General features: G+C 43.9%; 1 protein-coding gene across 1 annotated transcript in view; it reads right to left on the bottom strand.

Moving 5' to 3' along the window:
* The window catches only part of LOC144669362 (epidermal growth factor receptor kinase substrate 8-like protein 1), an 84,222-nt gene extending 72,874 nt beyond the window's left edge, over positions 1-11,348 (bottom strand). The window contains exon 1 of the mRNA XM_078531737.1: positions 11,239-11,348. The gene's annotated coding sequence lies outside the window, so the exon portion shown is untranslated. The remainder of the gene's footprint in view (positions 1-11,238) is intronic.
* Positions 11,349-18,471: the final 7,123 nt, after the last annotated feature.

Here is an 18,471-nt window from a genome sequence, read left to right as displayed (position 1 = left end):
GACTGGAAGTAACAAAGGCATGAACAAGGATTTCAGTAGCAGATGAGCTGAGACAGGGGTTGGGAGAAGTGAAGATGAAGAAATACACGGGGGCTGATAGTTTGGAAGTTGTAGAAAAGAAGGAGTGAAAAATGAAGGCAGGGCAATGATTTCAGCACAGCTTATCAATCGCTAAATTCCTCTTTTATATTGTTTGAGCAATATTTAGTTTGGTAACTGGTGTCAGTCAGAGTGCACTTTAATTCATGTTAAATCATTTGAAAGAATTCTTACAATTTCACAATTTTTGCTACAAGGCCAAAGTTTACTTATCAGGGATGACTGTAGAAGTTGATGCATGTGAGAAACTGTGAGTGGGATTTTCCAGCCCCGCCTGCTGCCAGGACTGTCCAGCCTTTTGGCAAGGCCGCCAAAGCTCCCGTGATAGGGACTTCCATGATGGGGCTGGAAAACCCCGGCCTTTGATTCCGTTTTTTATGAACTCCAACTCGAGGCATCCATTGTCCCCATTGATCTAAGCTGTATTTTGGGATGTGACGTATGTACTGCATTTTTACAGAACCCTAGTTCACAGTTTAACAAAATAAAAATTAAACCAATTAGTTTGGTACGAGACATCCCAGCATCTTGCTATTCACTTGCAGCTGCAGAGTGACAGTCCACCTTCATATTTCTGTACACCCTTGTGTTCAATGTTTTAAACCCATCCAATTTATTCACAGATTTCAGAATCCCAATGGACCAAATCCCTTTCCATTCACTCCCACTGTTTGGAACACCAATGAACTGCATCTCTTCCTGCCCCATTGTTTTTTACAGGATCACAATAAATTGAGCTCCTCATTCACTTTTGAGTTGTGTATTGTCAACACCCAGATTTTCAAACCATTTCCCATTGGTTCCCATCAAAGTCCCAACAGACCCATTCAATTCTACCCTATAGATTCTTAACAGATTCATTCATTCCCAATGAATGGTCTGCTGATCAAACAAATTCTCTCTTGTCCATTCCAACTGTACAGAATTCCAATGGACTAATTCCTGTCACATTGCCATGACAAAGGAGTAACACTATGAGTCAGGGTACAAGTTTCACTTTGGAGACTTGTGTCAAAATCTCGGCTGACACTCCCAGTGCCACACAGTCAGAGGTGCCACCTTTTGGATGCAACATTAAACTGAGGACCCATCTTCCCTCTCAGGCAGACATAAAAGGTCCCAGGGTGAAGAAAAGGGCAGTTCTCCCCAGATTCGTGGGACAATATTTATCCCTCAACCAATATCACTAAACCAAATTATCTGATCATTATCACATTGCATTTGTGGGAGCTTGCTGTGTGCAATTTGGCTGCTGTATTTCCCGTATTTTAACAAGGACTACAATTCAAAAGTACTTGATTGGCCGATAAGCAGTTTGGGACATTTGTAGGTTATGAAAGGTGCTATATAAATGCATCTTTTAATATAATTAATTCTCATTGTAGAAAATCCCAATAGATAAAACTTCCACTCCCACTATATTAACTTTCATACAAGATAATATGATGTGCACCATACTGAGCACAGTTAATCCCAGAATTGTATCATTCCTGCAGACAGCAGAACATTCTAGAATAACAGTCACATTTCATTATTGAGAACTGCATGTGAGCTTCATTTTGATGCATGGACTGATTAAACTGTCATCGAGTTTAAACGTTTGTTTTGCAGCAGAGATTAGTGCTAGGAAGGCATAGATATACAACCAGTGTGACAAAAGTAGAACTTTTATTTTGTTTTAAAATAGAAACATTTTTAATTTTGTGGCTTTAGATGTGCGGGGTAAAGGCATTAGAGATAAGATAGAAGGGCTTTTTCAGTAAACTCCAAAGTGGAAAGTGGAGTCGAATTATTTATAGGAAAATTGGTCAGATTAATTAATTAATTAACAGGTAATTAAATAGATTAAGCTATCCGTGTGCAGAAGTTCAAATCAGCACTGACTAAGGCTTGGCAGAAACATAATTCTGAAAATGAGTGTGAATAACATTTTTATTCCTGAGGGATTGTAACTGTTTTTGGGATTGAGCAAATTGGGTATGAATTGAATTATTTATCTTTAGTCCAGCTTGATTTGTATTTGAATCTGGGAATATAACATCATCCATGTATAGATATCAAGTCAGAAAGCCCAATGACTTCTCCCAGATGTAATTCATTATTATCAAACAGACTAAGAAATATGTTTTAAAGATATTCCAAAGGCTTATGGTTCGATTGTATCCTTATTATTTTATTAATATTTGCTGTATTAGTAGTTTAATGTTTTTCTATTTCTGTGTAATTCTCCAATCTGTAAATAGATCTGACCACCAGTTTTTAGCCTAAATATAATGATCTAACAGTGGCTATTTACTGGATGCCAGCTGAGATTTCACACTCAAGTCCCTGGAGTGGGACTTGAACTCACCACCTTCTTATCTAGCTGTGTATGAATTGGCATTATTGCTTTTCAAAGTGATTCATTGGGCTATTTTTAATGGAGGCGGTGGGATCTAGCTCGCTAGCTGGAAAGCCACTGAAAACCCCTCCATTGCCTCTTTTGGGGAAGGTCGACTGAACTAAGTGCCACTCAGGCACTTAACTGGACAGCGGCAGTCCATTCCCCAGGATCGAGTCCCACTCACTGAGAGCAGCTGACCCAGCAAAGGCCGGCAACTCTATTGAATGGCCCATCGAGTCTGCTCCGCCATTCAATGAGATCATGGCTGATCTGATAATCCTCAACTCCAATTTCCTGCCTTTTCCCCATAACCCTTGATTCCCTGACTGATTAAAAATCTGCCTATCTAAGCCCTGAATATACTTAACGACCCAGCCTCTACAGCCCACTGCGGTAAAGAATTCCACAGATTAACTACCCTCTGAGAGAAGAAATTCCTCCTCATCTCTGTCTTAAATGGCCGGCCCCTTACTCTGAGATTATGTCCTCTGGTCCTAGACTCTCCCACAAGGATCGCTTAATCAGGCATTGAGTGCCTTTGAATGAGGGACACCCCCACCATCACCACACACACAACAGGGAGCCTGCAAGCAACCCCACTCAGGGTTCACAATGGCATTGGCAAGGCAAACACCTGCCCATCGCTGGGCTAACACCAGCTGTGGCAGGATGAACCCCTTCTGTGGGCATTAATTTTCCACTTAAGGTTCTTGATTGGCAGTGGGGTTGGGGAGGTTGGCATGATGTGAGGGTGGCATTGTGTGAGGATGGCATGGTATGACTGGCATGGTGTGGGAGTAGAATGTGTGAGAGTGAAATGGTGTGACTGGCATGGTGTGAGAATGGCATGGTGTGTGGGTGGCATGGTTTGAGAGTGGCATGGTGTGAGAGTGTCATAGTGTGAGAGTGGCATAGTGTGAGGGTGGCATGGTGTGAGAGTGGCATGGTGTGTGGGTGGCATGGTGTGAGAGTGGCATAGTGTGAGGGTGGCATGGTGTGTGGGTAGCATTGTGTGTGGGTGGTATGGTGTGTGGGTATGGTGTGAGGGTGGCGTGGTGTGAGAGTGGCATGGTGTGAGTGATGCCATGTGACAGAGACTAGAAAGGAGGTGATGGAGAAGGTCAAGTTCACAAATCTGATTCGAATGAAATGGGAGCCGCCTATCATTTATGCAGAAGAAGTGAAATATTACCTGGACCAGTGTGTGATACAAATTCTTAACGGTCTCATCACCAACACAGCCTGCCCCCTCCCCATTATCAGCTTCTTTGGTTTAATGGACATACAGTGACACTGAGACACACATAATACAATCAGCGTCAGGTGGGAGTTTTACCCGGTGTTTACTGTACACTTACAGGAGCTGACACTGAGACGCACACTGAGCCATATGCAAGTGAATCGTTTCCCCTATATCAGTCTTTTTTGACTAGCGAACAACGCAAGTCACAGGGCGTGGCAATGCAGACTAGCAGGTGATAGGGGAGTGATGAAATGGAAGGTGCAGTATGAAACCTTAAATCAGATGAAATATTTCAGTTTCATTATATCCATAAAGGCTAACATTTTGCAATCGAGTTACAGGAAATTTGAATCAGTCTCTTTCATAAATAGAGTTAATATTTGAAAAGTTCCTGCTGATGTTACATCAGTCCATTATGCACGTGACAGTAACAGTGATTCTGTTTGTTCTAATAACTATATTGTTGGATAGTTCAAAGGTCAGTTTTACATAACAATACTCATAAATTTTGGGAAGTGAGTCATTCCCCTCTCTTTTGCATTTCCGAATGCCCACTGCGTATCCATGGCGACCACTTGACTCTCCTGCATAAGGTCTAATATTACAGCCTGATGGAGCCCCATAAGTACTTAAATGATGCCTTTCCCCCACCTCAGGGTTTTCCAAAGCTCTCTACAGACATTGAAATACTTTTGAAGTTTTCATTGAGACTCCCAGGTCGGAGAATTAGCAACCCCATTGAAACCCCTGGCAACTTCATCCATCCGAAATGCCTACGCAAATTAAACCCAATTTTTTAAAAAGTGAAAAGGCTATTGCTTGTACATTGAGCTACTTGATATTAGTTGTGGGGATGCAGTATGTCTCAACGTCATAGGATCATAAGAGATAGGAGGTAGCGGGTAACATATTGGCATGTATAGAAGATTGGCTAGCTAACAGGAAGCAGAGAGTTGGCATAAATGGTCCTTTTTCTGGTTGGCAAGATGTGACGAGTGGTGTAACGGGGATCAGTGCTGGGGCCTCAATTTTTTACACTTTATGTAAATGACTTGGCTGAAGGGACGGAAGGAATGACTGCTAAATTTGCTGATGACACAAAGATAGGTATGAAAGCAAATTGTGAAGAGGACATAAGGAGGTTACAAAGTGACAGAGATAGGTTAAGTGAGTGGGCAAAATTCTGGCAAATGGAGCATAACGTAGACAAATGTGAAATTGTTCATTTTGGCAGGAAGAATAAAAAAGAAACATTATCTAAATGGTGAGAATTTACAGAGCTCTGAGATGCAAAGGGATCTGGGTGTCCTAGTGCATGAATCACAAAAGATTAGTATGCAGGTACAGCAGGTAATTAGTAAAGCTAATAGAATGTTATCATTTATTGTGAGGAGAATTGATTACAAAAGTAATCTTCAGTCGTACAGGGCATTGGTGAGACCACATCTGGACTATTGTACAGTACTGGTCTCCTTATTTAAAGAAAGATGTAAATGCATTAGAAGCAGTTTAGAGAAGGTTTACTAGACTAATACCAGGAATGGGTGGGTTGTCTTATGAGGAAAGGCTGGACAGGTTAGGCTTGTATCCACTGGAATTTAGGAGAGTAAGAGACGACTTAATTGAAACCTTTAAGATCCTGCGGGGTCTTGACAGGGTGGATGTGGAGAGGATGTTTCCTCTTGTGGGAGAATCTAGAACTGGATCACTGTATAAAAATAAGGGGTCGCTCATTTAAGACAGAGATGAGGAGAAATTTTTTCTCTCAAAGGGTCGTGAATCTTTGGAACTCTCGTCCTCAAAAGGCGGTGGAAACAGAGTCTTTGAATATTTTAAGACAGAACTAGATAGATTCTTGATTAACAAGGGGTAAAAGGTAGGCAGGAATGTGGGGTTGAGGTTACATTCAGTTCAGCCATGATTTTATTGAATGGCAGAGCATTTACGAGGGGCCGAGTGGCCTACTCCTGCTTCTAATTCGTATGTTCATAGGAGCAGGAATAGACTATTTGGTCCACCAATCAAGAGGGTAAATACATTCAACGATGGAGCATTGTTACAGTCATCTGCCCATAAAGCTTATTAGAAGATGGAAATACACAAAGACATTCAGAGGTTATTGATAACTGGAATGTTGATGTGTGACGATGGTTTATGACATCAAATCATTGTGTGGACAATGGTTACATGACAAAAAATACTTTATAACTGACATTTTCTGAACAGCCAGGAGTCAGTTAAAGAAGATCCCAAGGGGAGAGATGCCGTGCTAGCAAAAGGAAGAAATCTGCCTAGAAATCATTGACTAGAAAGTCAGAAACCTCCGACCTCCATCCTTTTTGTAGTGAACCTGGATAAAATCTTTCAGGCCTGCAGCCTTTCAGTTACCAAATTGAGGACTGATTATAGAAGGGGCATTTTTGACTCTTTAATTATTCTAAGTGCATATTACATCTTTTCTTGTATGTGTGTGTGTAGGTGTGTGCGTATGTGAGCACTGTGCATGTGTGTGCATGTTGCTTGTTTGTGTCTCTGCATGTGTGTCTCTACCTTGTGTGGATAAGGAGTGGGTGTGTTGTTCCATTTACATTTCGGGTGTTGTGATGAATAAACATTTCTCTATCTTTTTGATTTAAACTTACAAGAAAGCCTGTCCTGTGTCTTTTTTCTAAAGTCACAGCACTCAAGGGGTTAAAACACTCCATAGAACCATTGAAAAGTTACAGCACAGAATGCCATCTTGTCCATGCCAGCCCGAGGACACCCAGGTGCCCTTTCTAATCCCACCTTGCTGCACCCGGCCCATAGCCCTGTAGTTTACAGCACTTAAGGTGCAGATCCAGGTACTTAAGAGCTTTGAGTTTCTGCCTCTACCACCAACTTGGGCAGCGAATTCCAGACACCCACTACCCTCTGCGTAAAAAAGTTCTTCCTCATGTCCCCCCTACACCTTCTGCCACTTATCTTGAATCTATATCCCCTGGTTCTAGAATTCTTCATCAAGGGAAACAATTTTATCCTGTCCACTCTATCTATTCCCCTCATAATTTTGTACACCTCAATCAAGTCACCTCTCAGCCTTCTTTGTTCTAAGGAAGATAACCCTAACCTATCCAATCTCTCCTCGTAGCTACACTTTTCTAACCCTGGCAACATTCTTGTAAACCTCCTCTGCACTCTCTCCAGAGCTATTACGTCCTTCCTGTAATGTGGTGACCAGAACTGCACACAATACTCCAGTTGTGGCCTCACCAGTGTTTTATACAATCCAACATTATATCCATACTTTTATATTCTATACCTCTGCCAATGAAGGAGAGCATTCCATATGCCTTCTTTACAACCTTGTCTACTTGAACTGCTGCCTTCAGGGACCTGTGTACTTGTACGCCAAGATCTCTCACTTCATCTACCCCTCTTAGTATATTCCCATTTATTGTGTAATCCCTGTAACTGTTTGACCTCCCTAAATGTATGACCTCACATTTCTCTATGTTAAAATCCATCTGCCACTTTACCGCCCACTCCACCAACCCATCTATATCGTTTTGGATATTATGGCTATCCTCTACACTAACCACTACTCGGCCAATCTTTGTGTCATCTGCAAATTTCCCGATTGTGCCCCCACGTTCACGTCCAAATCGTTAATATATAACACAAACAGCAAGGGTCCCAACACCGAGCTCTGTAGAACACCACTTGAGACAACTTTCCATTCGCAAGGGCATCCATCGACCGTTACCCTTTGTTCCCTGTTACAAAGCCAATCTTTTATCCAGTTTGCCACATTACCCTGAATTCCATGGGCTTTTACTTTCCTGACCAATCTGCCATGTGGGACCTTGTCAAATGCCTTGCTAAAATCCATGTGCACAACATCCACTGCACTACCTTCATCAACCCTTCTTGTCACTTCCTCAAAGAATTCAATCAAATTTATGAGGCAAGACCTCCCTTTAACAAATCCATGCTGACCATCCCTGACTAGTCCATGCCTTTCCACATGACAGTTAATCCTATCTCTCATGATTGATTCTACTAATTTACTCACCACCGATGTAAGACTAGCTGGCCTATAATTGTTTGGCATTTCCTTTAATCCCTTTTTAAACAATGGAACTATATTTGCATTTCTCCAGTCCTCTGGTACCTCCCCTGTATCTAGGGAAGATTGGAAAATCATCCTCAGAGCATCTGCTATCTCCTCCCTGACTTCCTTCAGCAGCCTTGGAAACAATCCATCTGGCCCTGGTGACTTATCCACTTTCAAGGATTTCAACCCTTCGAGTACTTCCTCTCTTTTTATGACTATCTCGTCCAATATCTCGCAGTGTTCCTCCTGGACTACTATATCTACATCCTCCCTTTCCTTTGTAAACACAGAGACAAAATATTCATTTAAAACCCTTCCCACAGCCTCTGCATCAACACACAAGTTTCCATCTTCATCTCTGATAGGTCCCACTTTTTCCTTAACTAACCTGTTAGCATTAATGTATTGGTAAAATTACATCTTGTTGCAGTCAGCCGAGAGGTGGGAAAAAGGGGCAAGCATCCCACATCTCTCCCCTATCCGTAATAGTATTCACAACCCACTGTGGTGGCGCAGGTTGGGGGGGTGGGGGGTTTAGGGGGGGGGGGTGGAATTCCAAAGATTCACAACCCTTTGAGTGAAGAGATTACTCCTCATTTCAGTCCTAAATGGCCGACCCCTTATCCTGAGACTGTGTCCCCATGTTTTAGATACCCCAACCAGCGGGGAATTGAGAGATAACATGGAAGGGTTCGAGCTATTTATAGGAAAATTGGTCAGAATAATTAATAGATCTGGTAATTAAATAGATTAAGCTATCAGTGTGGAGAAGTTCAAATGTGCACTGGTTAAGCCTTGGCAGAAGTATGACTGAAAATGAGTGTTATTCATTGGTGTTATTCATTGGCACAGTACACCAATGAATAACACTCATGTGTGCCAATGAATAACACTCATGTATATACCATATTTGTGTACTGTATTTATTCCTGGGGGATTGTATCTGTTTTTGAGATTAAGTGATTTGGCTAAGAACTGAGGTAAGCCCCTTCAGAATCTTGTATGTTTCAATGAGATCACCTCTCATTCCTCTAAAATCCAGAGAACATAGGCCCAATTTACACAGCTTCTCGTCAAAGGACAGCCCCTCACGTATTCCCAGCTCAGGTACAGCACACTCAGCTGCAGGGTAACACTCTCTCTCCTTTGCCCCAACCATGAGCAAGCAGCCCCAATCTCGGGAGAGCCTCTTCCATTCCCCCACCCCCCCCACCTCTTCCCTTCCCTTCCCCAGAGACCAGGTGACAGTTTCCCAATTCTCACACTAGCCATCATAATGCCATTCCTAGTGACAGCACCAGTCTGTGCTGACTTACACACGTTACTCACACAGGCCCCAGTCCAGATGCTTGAGCGTGCAAGCTAGGCTGACTGTAGGACTGCTGCACTGCCTGAGGTGCCATCTCTAATAAATCCTTAAACTTCAGCCTCATTTTCCTGCTCCAATGGTGTAAGTGGCGTTAAAGATCCCAGAGTACTAAAGAGCAAAACACCTAGTTTCTTGGGTCTCCCAATGAGTAATCCTTCCTAAACCTACATCACTAGGAAAAGGGATCAGATTAGCTTGTCATGTATCTTGTTGCTGGCTGTGTGATCTCGTTATGTTGTCTAAACAATAGCAGTGATTGCATTTCCAATGTACGTCATTGGCTCTGACGCTGGAACATCCTGAGAATGTGATGTGGTTATTATATAAGTGAAAGCACTCTCTAATCCTAAACTGATGACCGCATATACACTTTCCAGTTTAAATCATGGAATGAAATAGCACAGGAGGAGGCCATTTGGCCCATTGTGCCTGTGCTGGCTCTTTGAAAGAGCAATCCAATTAATCCTATTCTCTTGTCCTTGTCCCCATTCCCCTGCAAAGTTTTCCTTGTCAAGAATTTATCCAATTTCCTTTTGGAAGTTCCTATTGAATCTGCCCTTTCAGGCAGCGCCTTCCAGATCACAACAACTCGGTGTGTAAAATTTATCCTCCTCATCTCCCCACTGGTTTCTTTGCCGATTGTCTTTAACCTGTGCCCTCTGGTTACCACCCTCCTGCCATTGGAAACTGTTTCTCCTTATTTACTCTATCAAAACCCTTCATAATTTTGAACACCTCTATTAAATCTCCCCTTAACCCTCTCTGCTTTAAAGAGGACAATCTCAGCTTCACCAGTCTCTCCATGTAACTTAAGTCACTCATCCCTGGTAACATTCGAGTAAGTCTTCTTTGAACTCTCTCCGAGGCTTTGACATCCTCCCTAACATGCGGTGTTAAAAGTTGAACACAGTACTGCACTGGGGTCTAACCAGTGATTTGTAAAGATCATTAATTAACGATCACCCTTCCCTAACCCAGAGGTGCTGATGCTAATTGTAATACCCAAACCGAAGCCTGAGATAGAATCATAGAAATATACAATGCAGGAGGACGCCATTCAGCCCATCATTCTCATGCTGGTTCCTTGAATGAGCATTTGTCTTTATTCCCGCATCCTGTTTTTAGCCTCTAACCCTGTAAATTTAGGGGGAAACGGTGGAGTGGTGGTAATGTCACTGGACTAGTAATCCTGAGGTCCAGGCTGGTCCTCTTGGGACATGGTTCAAATCCTACCACAGCAGTTGGTGGAATTTAAATTCAATTAATAAACCTGGAATATAAAGCTAGTCTCAGTAATGGTGACCATGACAACTATCATCGATTGTTGTAAAACCATTTGGTCACTAATGCTGTTTAGGGAAGGAAATCTGCTATCCTTAGCCGGTCTGACCTACACGTGACCCCAGACCCACAGCAATGTGGTTGACTCTTAAATGGCCGAGCTGGGCCTGTTCTCCTTAGAGAAGGTCAAAAAGAGTTTTGATAGAGGTGCTCAAAAGCACGAGGGGCCTGGACAGAGGAGGTAGGGAGAAATTGTTCCCAGTGCTAGAAGGGTCCAGTACCAGAGGGCACATTCCAATTTAAGAAAGTAAGTAAGGGTGACATGAGGAAAAATGTTTTTTCGCAGTGAGTGGTTAGGGACGCACTGCCTGCGAGTGAAGGCAGACACAATCAGGGCTGCCAGAGAGGGATTGGACGAGCATCGGTAGAGAAAAAAAAATTGCAGGGCTACAGGGAAAGGGTTGGGGAGTGTTACTAGTCAAATTGCTCTTAGAGAGTCAGCACAGACATGAAAGGCTGAATGGCCACCTTCTGTGCTGCAACCATTCTATGATTCAAAACGAATGGTTTTCCCTCACACCATATGGGAGGAAAACTGTTCCCCTCTCCCCCCTCCCATCACACTCCCTCTCCCCTATCCTCTACCCTCCACATGGGAGGGGAAGTATTTGCTTGCAGGACAGTTTCTCCTGCTAGCTAAAAAAACCAAATTCGAGGCACTGGAGAGTTAACATCAGTGGAAAGCTTTTCTTAAGATATAAACTTACAATGAATTCACCAGCCTTCTGCCACTGCCGTTAACAGCAACTTCAGCAGTAAGAAAGATCCCGGGTGCTTCGCTCGCAGGCCTGAACTGTTTTCTTCTGTGTGTGTGACTGTGTGGTGTATATGCGCTTTTTTTTGTTCATATAGGAGGGTGTGGATCCAGTACTGACCTCATGACTCAACCCAGAGATACACGCCCCATCTCATGTTGCTATATCACCTGTCATCCCTCACTCCTTAGATGTCCAACGGCGCCACATTCCAATGCTGCAATTCTTCAGAACAAAGGGGCTCTGTACCTGTCAATCCATTGGATTCCAGGATCAAAGGCTTGACAAATTGTAAATGCAGCCCAGTTTGCCGTCAGGTTTAATATTAACCTCCAGGCTCGGGAACAAATCTCCTCAGGGCTGCTTTACCTGTGAGGGTTTTTCTCATTTACTACTAAGCAGAATCTTGTTACTGAGAGGCCAAAACATACAGTAACACCTCGTGATGAGACACTTGATTGGACAGTTTCAGCTTTCTGCCAAAATGCTAATTCTACTTTATTATTGTGGCTGTGAAATATTAACCTTTTGCTGAAGGAAATTGTCACGTCTTACACACACCCAGCAGTAGAATCTGAACTCAAAGCATTTGAGGGAATAAGCACTGCGTTTGGACACATGAGCGAAAAATGCAGTCGCTCTGGACATTCCAGTTTGAACCTCGTGCCACCTCATAGATACTTGTTCTGTGTTTCCTCTCCTCTTCCTTTGTGGTCACAACTGGAATGCAATGCCCCAGAGTCTGGCAGTGTCAGATTCATTCGTGGCTTTCAGATGATTTTCTGAAGAGGGACAGTTGGGAAGGACCACAGGGAAAAGGCTCTGGAATGGGTCTGGTTGAGTTGCTCTTGCAGAGAGCTGGCAGGGACATGATGGACCAAATGGCCTCCAACCCCTTGATACCCTGCATGTACCCACCGTTAGAAAGTTTATGTCCCTCTCTCTGTCTCTCTAGTAGCCCCAGTGAACCCTTGGAAAGTCAATGATCCTGGTTGGTTGCCTGCTGGTGCAGGGAAGTGTTGGAGGGGTGGGGGGTTCATTCAGAGGAAATGCCCTCTCTCCAGATATACCCTGGGACTGAGGCATGCAGGTCTGTTCTGGTTTTAGTTTCTGCTCGTGTAGGGGTGATGGGCAGTGGGTCTCAGTCTCACCTTTGAGTCAGAACATTGTGGTCGAAACCCCGGGGCTGAGCTCCAGTGCAATACTGAGGGAGTGCCACACTGTCAGGGAGACTGTCTTTCCGGTGAGACATTAAACTGAGGCCCCGTCTGCCCTCTCGGCTGGATGTAAAGGATCCCATGGCCTTATTTCAAGATGAGCAAAGAAGCCCTCTTGTCCGATATTTATCCCTCAACTAACACCAAAACAGAAGGCCTGCTCCTTCTGGCATCTTGCTGTGCGCAAATCAGCTGCCATGTATCCTACATTACAACAGTGACTTACGCTTCAAAAGTACTTCATTGACTTTAAAACACATCCGGTGGTTACGAACGGTGCTATAAAAATGCAAGTTCTTGCTTTCCTTTAGCTGCCATGGCCTTAGTGATGGAATCAGTCAATTCTGTTGTTTCTCCCTTTGCTCAGAGTCTCTCAATTCTCTTTCCCTGTCTCCCTGCGCACCCCCTCCCCAACCCTCATTGCCACCATGACCTCCTACCAGCAACTAAAGCTGGTGGCTGGTTCCACGGGCACAGCTTTTGCCCAAGTGGCTGCTCCGAGGTCTCCCAGTGCCTCTGGCATCATTGGGACCTTTTTGCCCCCACCCTGCCCCGCCCATGGCTCTGCACCACATCAGCTGGCACCCCTTTGGGCTGGGTCATTGAACATATTCAAGGCTGAGTGAGACAGGTTTTTGATCAACAAGGGAGTCAAGGGTTATGATGGGGGGCTGGGGGTGGCAGGCGGGAAAGTGGAGTTGAGGCCATAGTCAGATCAGCCATGATGTTATTGACTGGTGGAGCAGAATCAAGGGGCTGAATGGCCAACTCCTGCTCCTAATTCATGTGTGCTAGACACGTGCTGCTGAAAGTCATTGGCCTGCCTCTTAGGACCGTCTGATCCTTTCTCAGCTGGTGTTCACATGGAATCCTCCTCCACTTCGGCCTTCAAAGTCCTTGTTTGAATATTTGCCACTACCACCAAGATCTGTCCTTTCAACTTAGTTGAGTGTTTTGATGATGATCCAGCCTGGCACCAGAAGGGTTAAAGGCCTTTAACACTGCACATGTATCCAGCATATTTACAGTAGCCAGGGGTACTGGGTAAGTGTGGGTATGTACCCTGGACTGGAAACACACACACACAAGAAGAGGATGAGCAGTTGAGCTCAGCTAAATGCTGGTAATCTCACATATTACGGGAAGTTTAACCTCACCTTTTTCACAGATTCTTGAACATTCATGAAAGTTGGCATTGGCAATCCTTGGTAAAGGTTTACACACAGCCTCACATGCTCCCACCTCTCTCTTTCCAACTTCATTCACCCTTCCTCCCACCATCCTCAAACGAAGGCCCCATCAGTTTCAACTCATCACCTGGCACCAACACTCATTACATTTTTGTTTCTCTTTTCTTTAACACTGGTCGCTGGCAGGCAAAGCAAAGGAGAATTATTCAGATGATGCTGTTTTACAAACTCCCCCTTAAATCCCATCCTCCTCCCACTTTCCCCTTAAGCGTCTCTGCTCAGAGAACAACCCCAACTTGTCCAGTCTTCCCATGTAACTGAAATCCTTCATCCCTTGTTCCATTTTGGCAAATCTTGTCTGTCTCTCCAAGCCCACTAGAATTTTTAAAAATTCATTCATGGGCTGGCAAGGCCAGCATTTGTTGCCCATCAATGAGAACTGAGTAGTTTGCTAGGCCATTTCAGAGTCAACCACATTGCTGTGGGTCTGGAGTCACACATATGCCAGACCAGGTAAGGATGGCAGATTTCCTTCCCTAAAAGACATTATTGAACCAGATGGGTTTTTACGACAATTGGCAATAGTTTCACGGTCACCACTAGAATCCTAATTGTAGATTTTTTTATTGAATACAAATTTCACCATCTGCTGTGGTGGGATTCGAATCCAGGTCCCCAGAGCATTACCCTGGATCTCTGGATTATTAGTCCAGTGACAATACAACTACACCAGTGAGAGGAGGGAGGTGGGGTGGGGTGGGGTGGTGATATCAGTCAGGGTTCCCGCTCCTGTGCATTACTTAAGAAACCTGGTGGAGATTCCACATTCAGTTGAAGACTAGTTTAAAGGTGGAAGGGAAGGTGTGGTAACCTGATGTGCAATATACCTTTAAGAAGAATGTTATAGCAGAAGATCACATGATCTTATTATCCAATGACAGAGTAGTGCGGGCTACCTTAGTAGTCTGTAGTCAGTAGTTTGGAGTAAGAGTCTGTAATGTAGAGACAGGGTTTTAGTTGTAAGCACACAAGTGTAGCTGCTGAGTTCCTTTGTAAATAAATAGAATGTGTTCTACATAAGAACTGTCTACTGATCTGCTCTGTCTATGGTACCAACTCGGTCATCCCGAAACAAGCGTGTAACCCAGATCCATTAGTCCAACTAAACCAGTGACCAAGGATCCAACAGAAGGGAGGTCAGGTGATGTCTTCCATGGTAGAAAAGTCTTCTAGACAGACAATCACACATGGAGAATGTACAAGAGGGGACTGTTGGGTCCCTTGGACTGGCAGAAGTGCATGACTCAACACTCCAGGGAAAAAGTGACTGGGCAAAAGTCGATAACAGTAAGGAGCAAAGTGCCTGAGTATTGCAGATACGGAAGGATTTGACATTGATACATGTGACGAATGTTTACATACCACACGTCAAACTTGAGTATGTGCATGTTTAGGAAGGGTGTGGGTAAGAGAACTGGATTTGAAATTCTTGGTGTGTGAGATAGTGTGGATAGTAGGAGTTGCTGTCTTTACCTGAAGGGTGTGAGGCTTGGAAATGTGCAAAAACAGACAATAAGCCACTTATTGAGAGAGAGGGAGAGATACAAGAGTGGTAGATAAGTCAGTTTAAATCAGAGAGAGAGGTGGAGATAGAGAGAAACAGATGGAGGAGAGACTGAGGGAGGAAAATTTACTAACATGATTTACAGAACTGAGAGATTACAACTGCAGAGACAGACTGAAAAGGCTGAGACTCTTTCCTCTAGAAAAGAGAAGACCAAGGGGTGACCCATTTTTGAAGATTATGAAGGAGTTCGAAAGGGTAGATGTAGAAAAGATGTTTCCACTTGCCGGGGAGTCCAAAACTCGTGGTCATAAACGTACAACAGTTACTAATAAATTGAGTAAGGAATTAAGGAGCAATTTCTCTGTTCAGAGAGTGGTAAGAATGTGAAACCTGATTAGCATATTAAAGGAGAAAGGAATAAAAGAATATACTAATACAGTTAGGGAAGAAAGCACGGGGATAAGGCTTGTGTAGAATGTAAACGCCAGCATGGGCAGTTGGGCTGAATGGCCTATTTCTGTGCTGTAAATTCTATGTTTAAAAAGAGGTAGACAAAGATAAAGAGAGTTAGGCATCTCCTGGCTGGCCTCCCAACTTCCACTGTCTATAAAACTAAGCTCATCCAAAACTCTGCTGCCTGTAGTGTCCTAACTCGTGCCAGGTTCCATTCATTCATCACCCCTGTGCTCGCTGACCTACATTGGCTCCTGTTCCGGCAGCGCCTCAATTTTAAATTCTCATCCCTCCGAATGCGTTTGCCGCTGAATTATCAACACCGAATATTCCAGTCTATCTCCAACCATTGGGGGCAGCTAATCATCAGCCTCTAATAAAAGCAGCAGTGGAGTATTTGTACAAACTGATCAGTGACACCTTCAATCACTATAATTCCCTGTGAGATGGGATCCACTTCTGGAGTTCTGGACAGCTCGCTGAGTGATTACTACAAGCAAATCCTGATGCGACGCTGCAGGGATTTGTCAGTCAGTCAAAGATTCTTTGGGAGCAATTTTAACCACCCTGACAATAGAGTAAAATAGACAATAACTAATTGTTCACTCAGCACATACAAGTCTCCTGACTGCCAATTTGTTAACTTCAAAAGGAAAATCTTGCATGTATATAACCGCAAGATGTCCCAAAGGGCTTTACAACCAATGAAATACTTTTAGAAATGTAGTCACTGTTGCAATGTAAGAAACGTGGCAGCCAATTTGCGCACAGCAAGCTCCCACAAATAGCAATGCGATAATCTGTAGATAACCCACTTTTTAACAATATTGGTTGAAGGATAAATATTGGCCCAGGACAGAATTCCCCTGCTCGTCTTTGAATAGTGCCATGGCAGACTTGCATTTAATGCCTCATCTGAAAGAAGGCATCTCTGGCAGTGTTGCACTACCTAAGAATTGCACTGGATTATGTGCTTAGATTACGAGCTTTAACCTCTGAACTGTGATTTGAAGACACAACATTCTGACTCAGTGCGGAGAGTGTTACCCACTGATAATAATGGAGAGGGAAATTGGACATAGAAGAGTAAATCATAAAGCTAATTCAATATCGCTTGTTTTACAAGTTAAAATGGCCCCATTTGACTAAGACATCGGTTTGATTCCTAAGAAGGTCATAGATAAAATTCTCACCCTTTTTCAAGACTGATTCCAATACTAAAGACCCTCACACTGGGGTCAAAACCAGAGAGAAAGTCACCACCTTTTACCAAGTGTCAGCTGGAGAAAAAAAGTTTTGAATGGTGTAGGGAAAGTGGACCCAGGGAGCTATTATTTTTGCGTTGTCAAACTGAGAGTGCGGACGGGGGAGGGGCTGGAGTGCCTCAGAAACATTTAAAGAGTGTGCGGGTCAGAATGTGAGGCATCAGTTTGCACTGCTGACCCTGGTAAGGATCTTCCTGACATAAATGTTTCAATCTTTATGTTGGTACTATCAACATCCCTGGGGGTTTCCATTGACCAGAAACTGAACTGGACCGGGCATACAGATACTCTGCCTAGAAGGGCAGGTCAGAGGCTAGGAATCCTGTGACGAGTAACTCACCTCCTGACTCCCCAAAGCCTGTCCACCATCAACAAGGCACAAGTCAGGAGTGTGATGGAATACTCTCCACTTGCCTGGGTGTGTGCAGCTCCAACAACACTCAAGAAACTCAACACCATCCAGGACAAAGCAGCCCGCTTGATTGGCACCACATCCACAAACATTCACTCCCTCCACCACCGACACAAAGTGGCAGCAGTGTGTCCCATTCACAAGATGCACTGCAGGAACTCATTAAGCCTCCTTAGACAGCACCTTTCAAACCCATGACAGCTACCATCTAGAAGGACAAGAGCAGCAGACACGTGGGAACACCACCACCTGGAAGTTCCCCTCAAAACCACTCACCATCCTGACTTGGAAATATATCAGCCGTTCCTTCACTGTTGCTGGGTCAAAATCCTGGAAATCCCTCCCTAACAGCACTGTGGGTGCACCTACACCATATGGGCTGCAGCGGTTCAAGAAGGCAGCTCACCACCACCTTCTCAAGGGCAATTAGGGATGGGCAACAAATGCTGGGTTAGCCAGGGTCTCCCACACCCCATGAATGAATATGGAAAAGAAACTAAGTGAGACATCAGTCTTTTTTGCGAATTTAGAAGAAGCTCTTCCAGCCAATAAATATAGATGTCTTTAGCGAGCTCATGAAGCTGATGGGTATCAAGGATGATGAAAGAGGGGGAGTCTCCTTTCATGTTGGAATCCTGTTGAAATGGACACCCAGAGGTAAGTGTAGTCAGCCCAGAGGAGCTTACAGCTTCCTCTGCCCTGTCCTGCCCTGGGGAATGGTGGGGGTGAGTGAGGGGTATAATCAAGGAGGTTGAGTAACTCAGTCAATATTCAACGGATTAATGTTTTCATGCAAATAGCAAAGAGAAGGCTTTCAGTCAAGTTCTTAATTAATTCCAAGGTCACATCTTTTTTTGTGTTCCTGTCTTTTTTCAGCCCCTGCTGTCCTTTATTTACATCTTAATTGGCAAAGGTCTAGCCTCAAGATTTGGGGCTTGTTGCCTTCCCCATCCCCTCTGCCCACCATCCAAGTTCCTTTCCTCATTTTTTACCCCAATCAGATTCTGATATTTACACCCTATCCTCCATCTGGACAGTTTCTGGGTGCACCCTATATTTCTCTGTACCGATGGCTTCACTG

This window comes from Cetorhinus maximus, chromosome 29 (genome assembly GCF_964194155.1).
Source record: "Cetorhinus maximus chromosome 29, sCetMax3.hap1.1, whole genome shotgun sequence".
In the NCBI taxonomy this organism is placed as follows: Eukaryota; Metazoa; Chordata; class Chondrichthyes; order Lamniformes; family Cetorhinidae; genus Cetorhinus; species Cetorhinus maximus.
The sequence above is the reverse complement of the archived record's forward strand: the minus strand, read 5'-3'. Positions and strand labels throughout refer to the sequence as shown.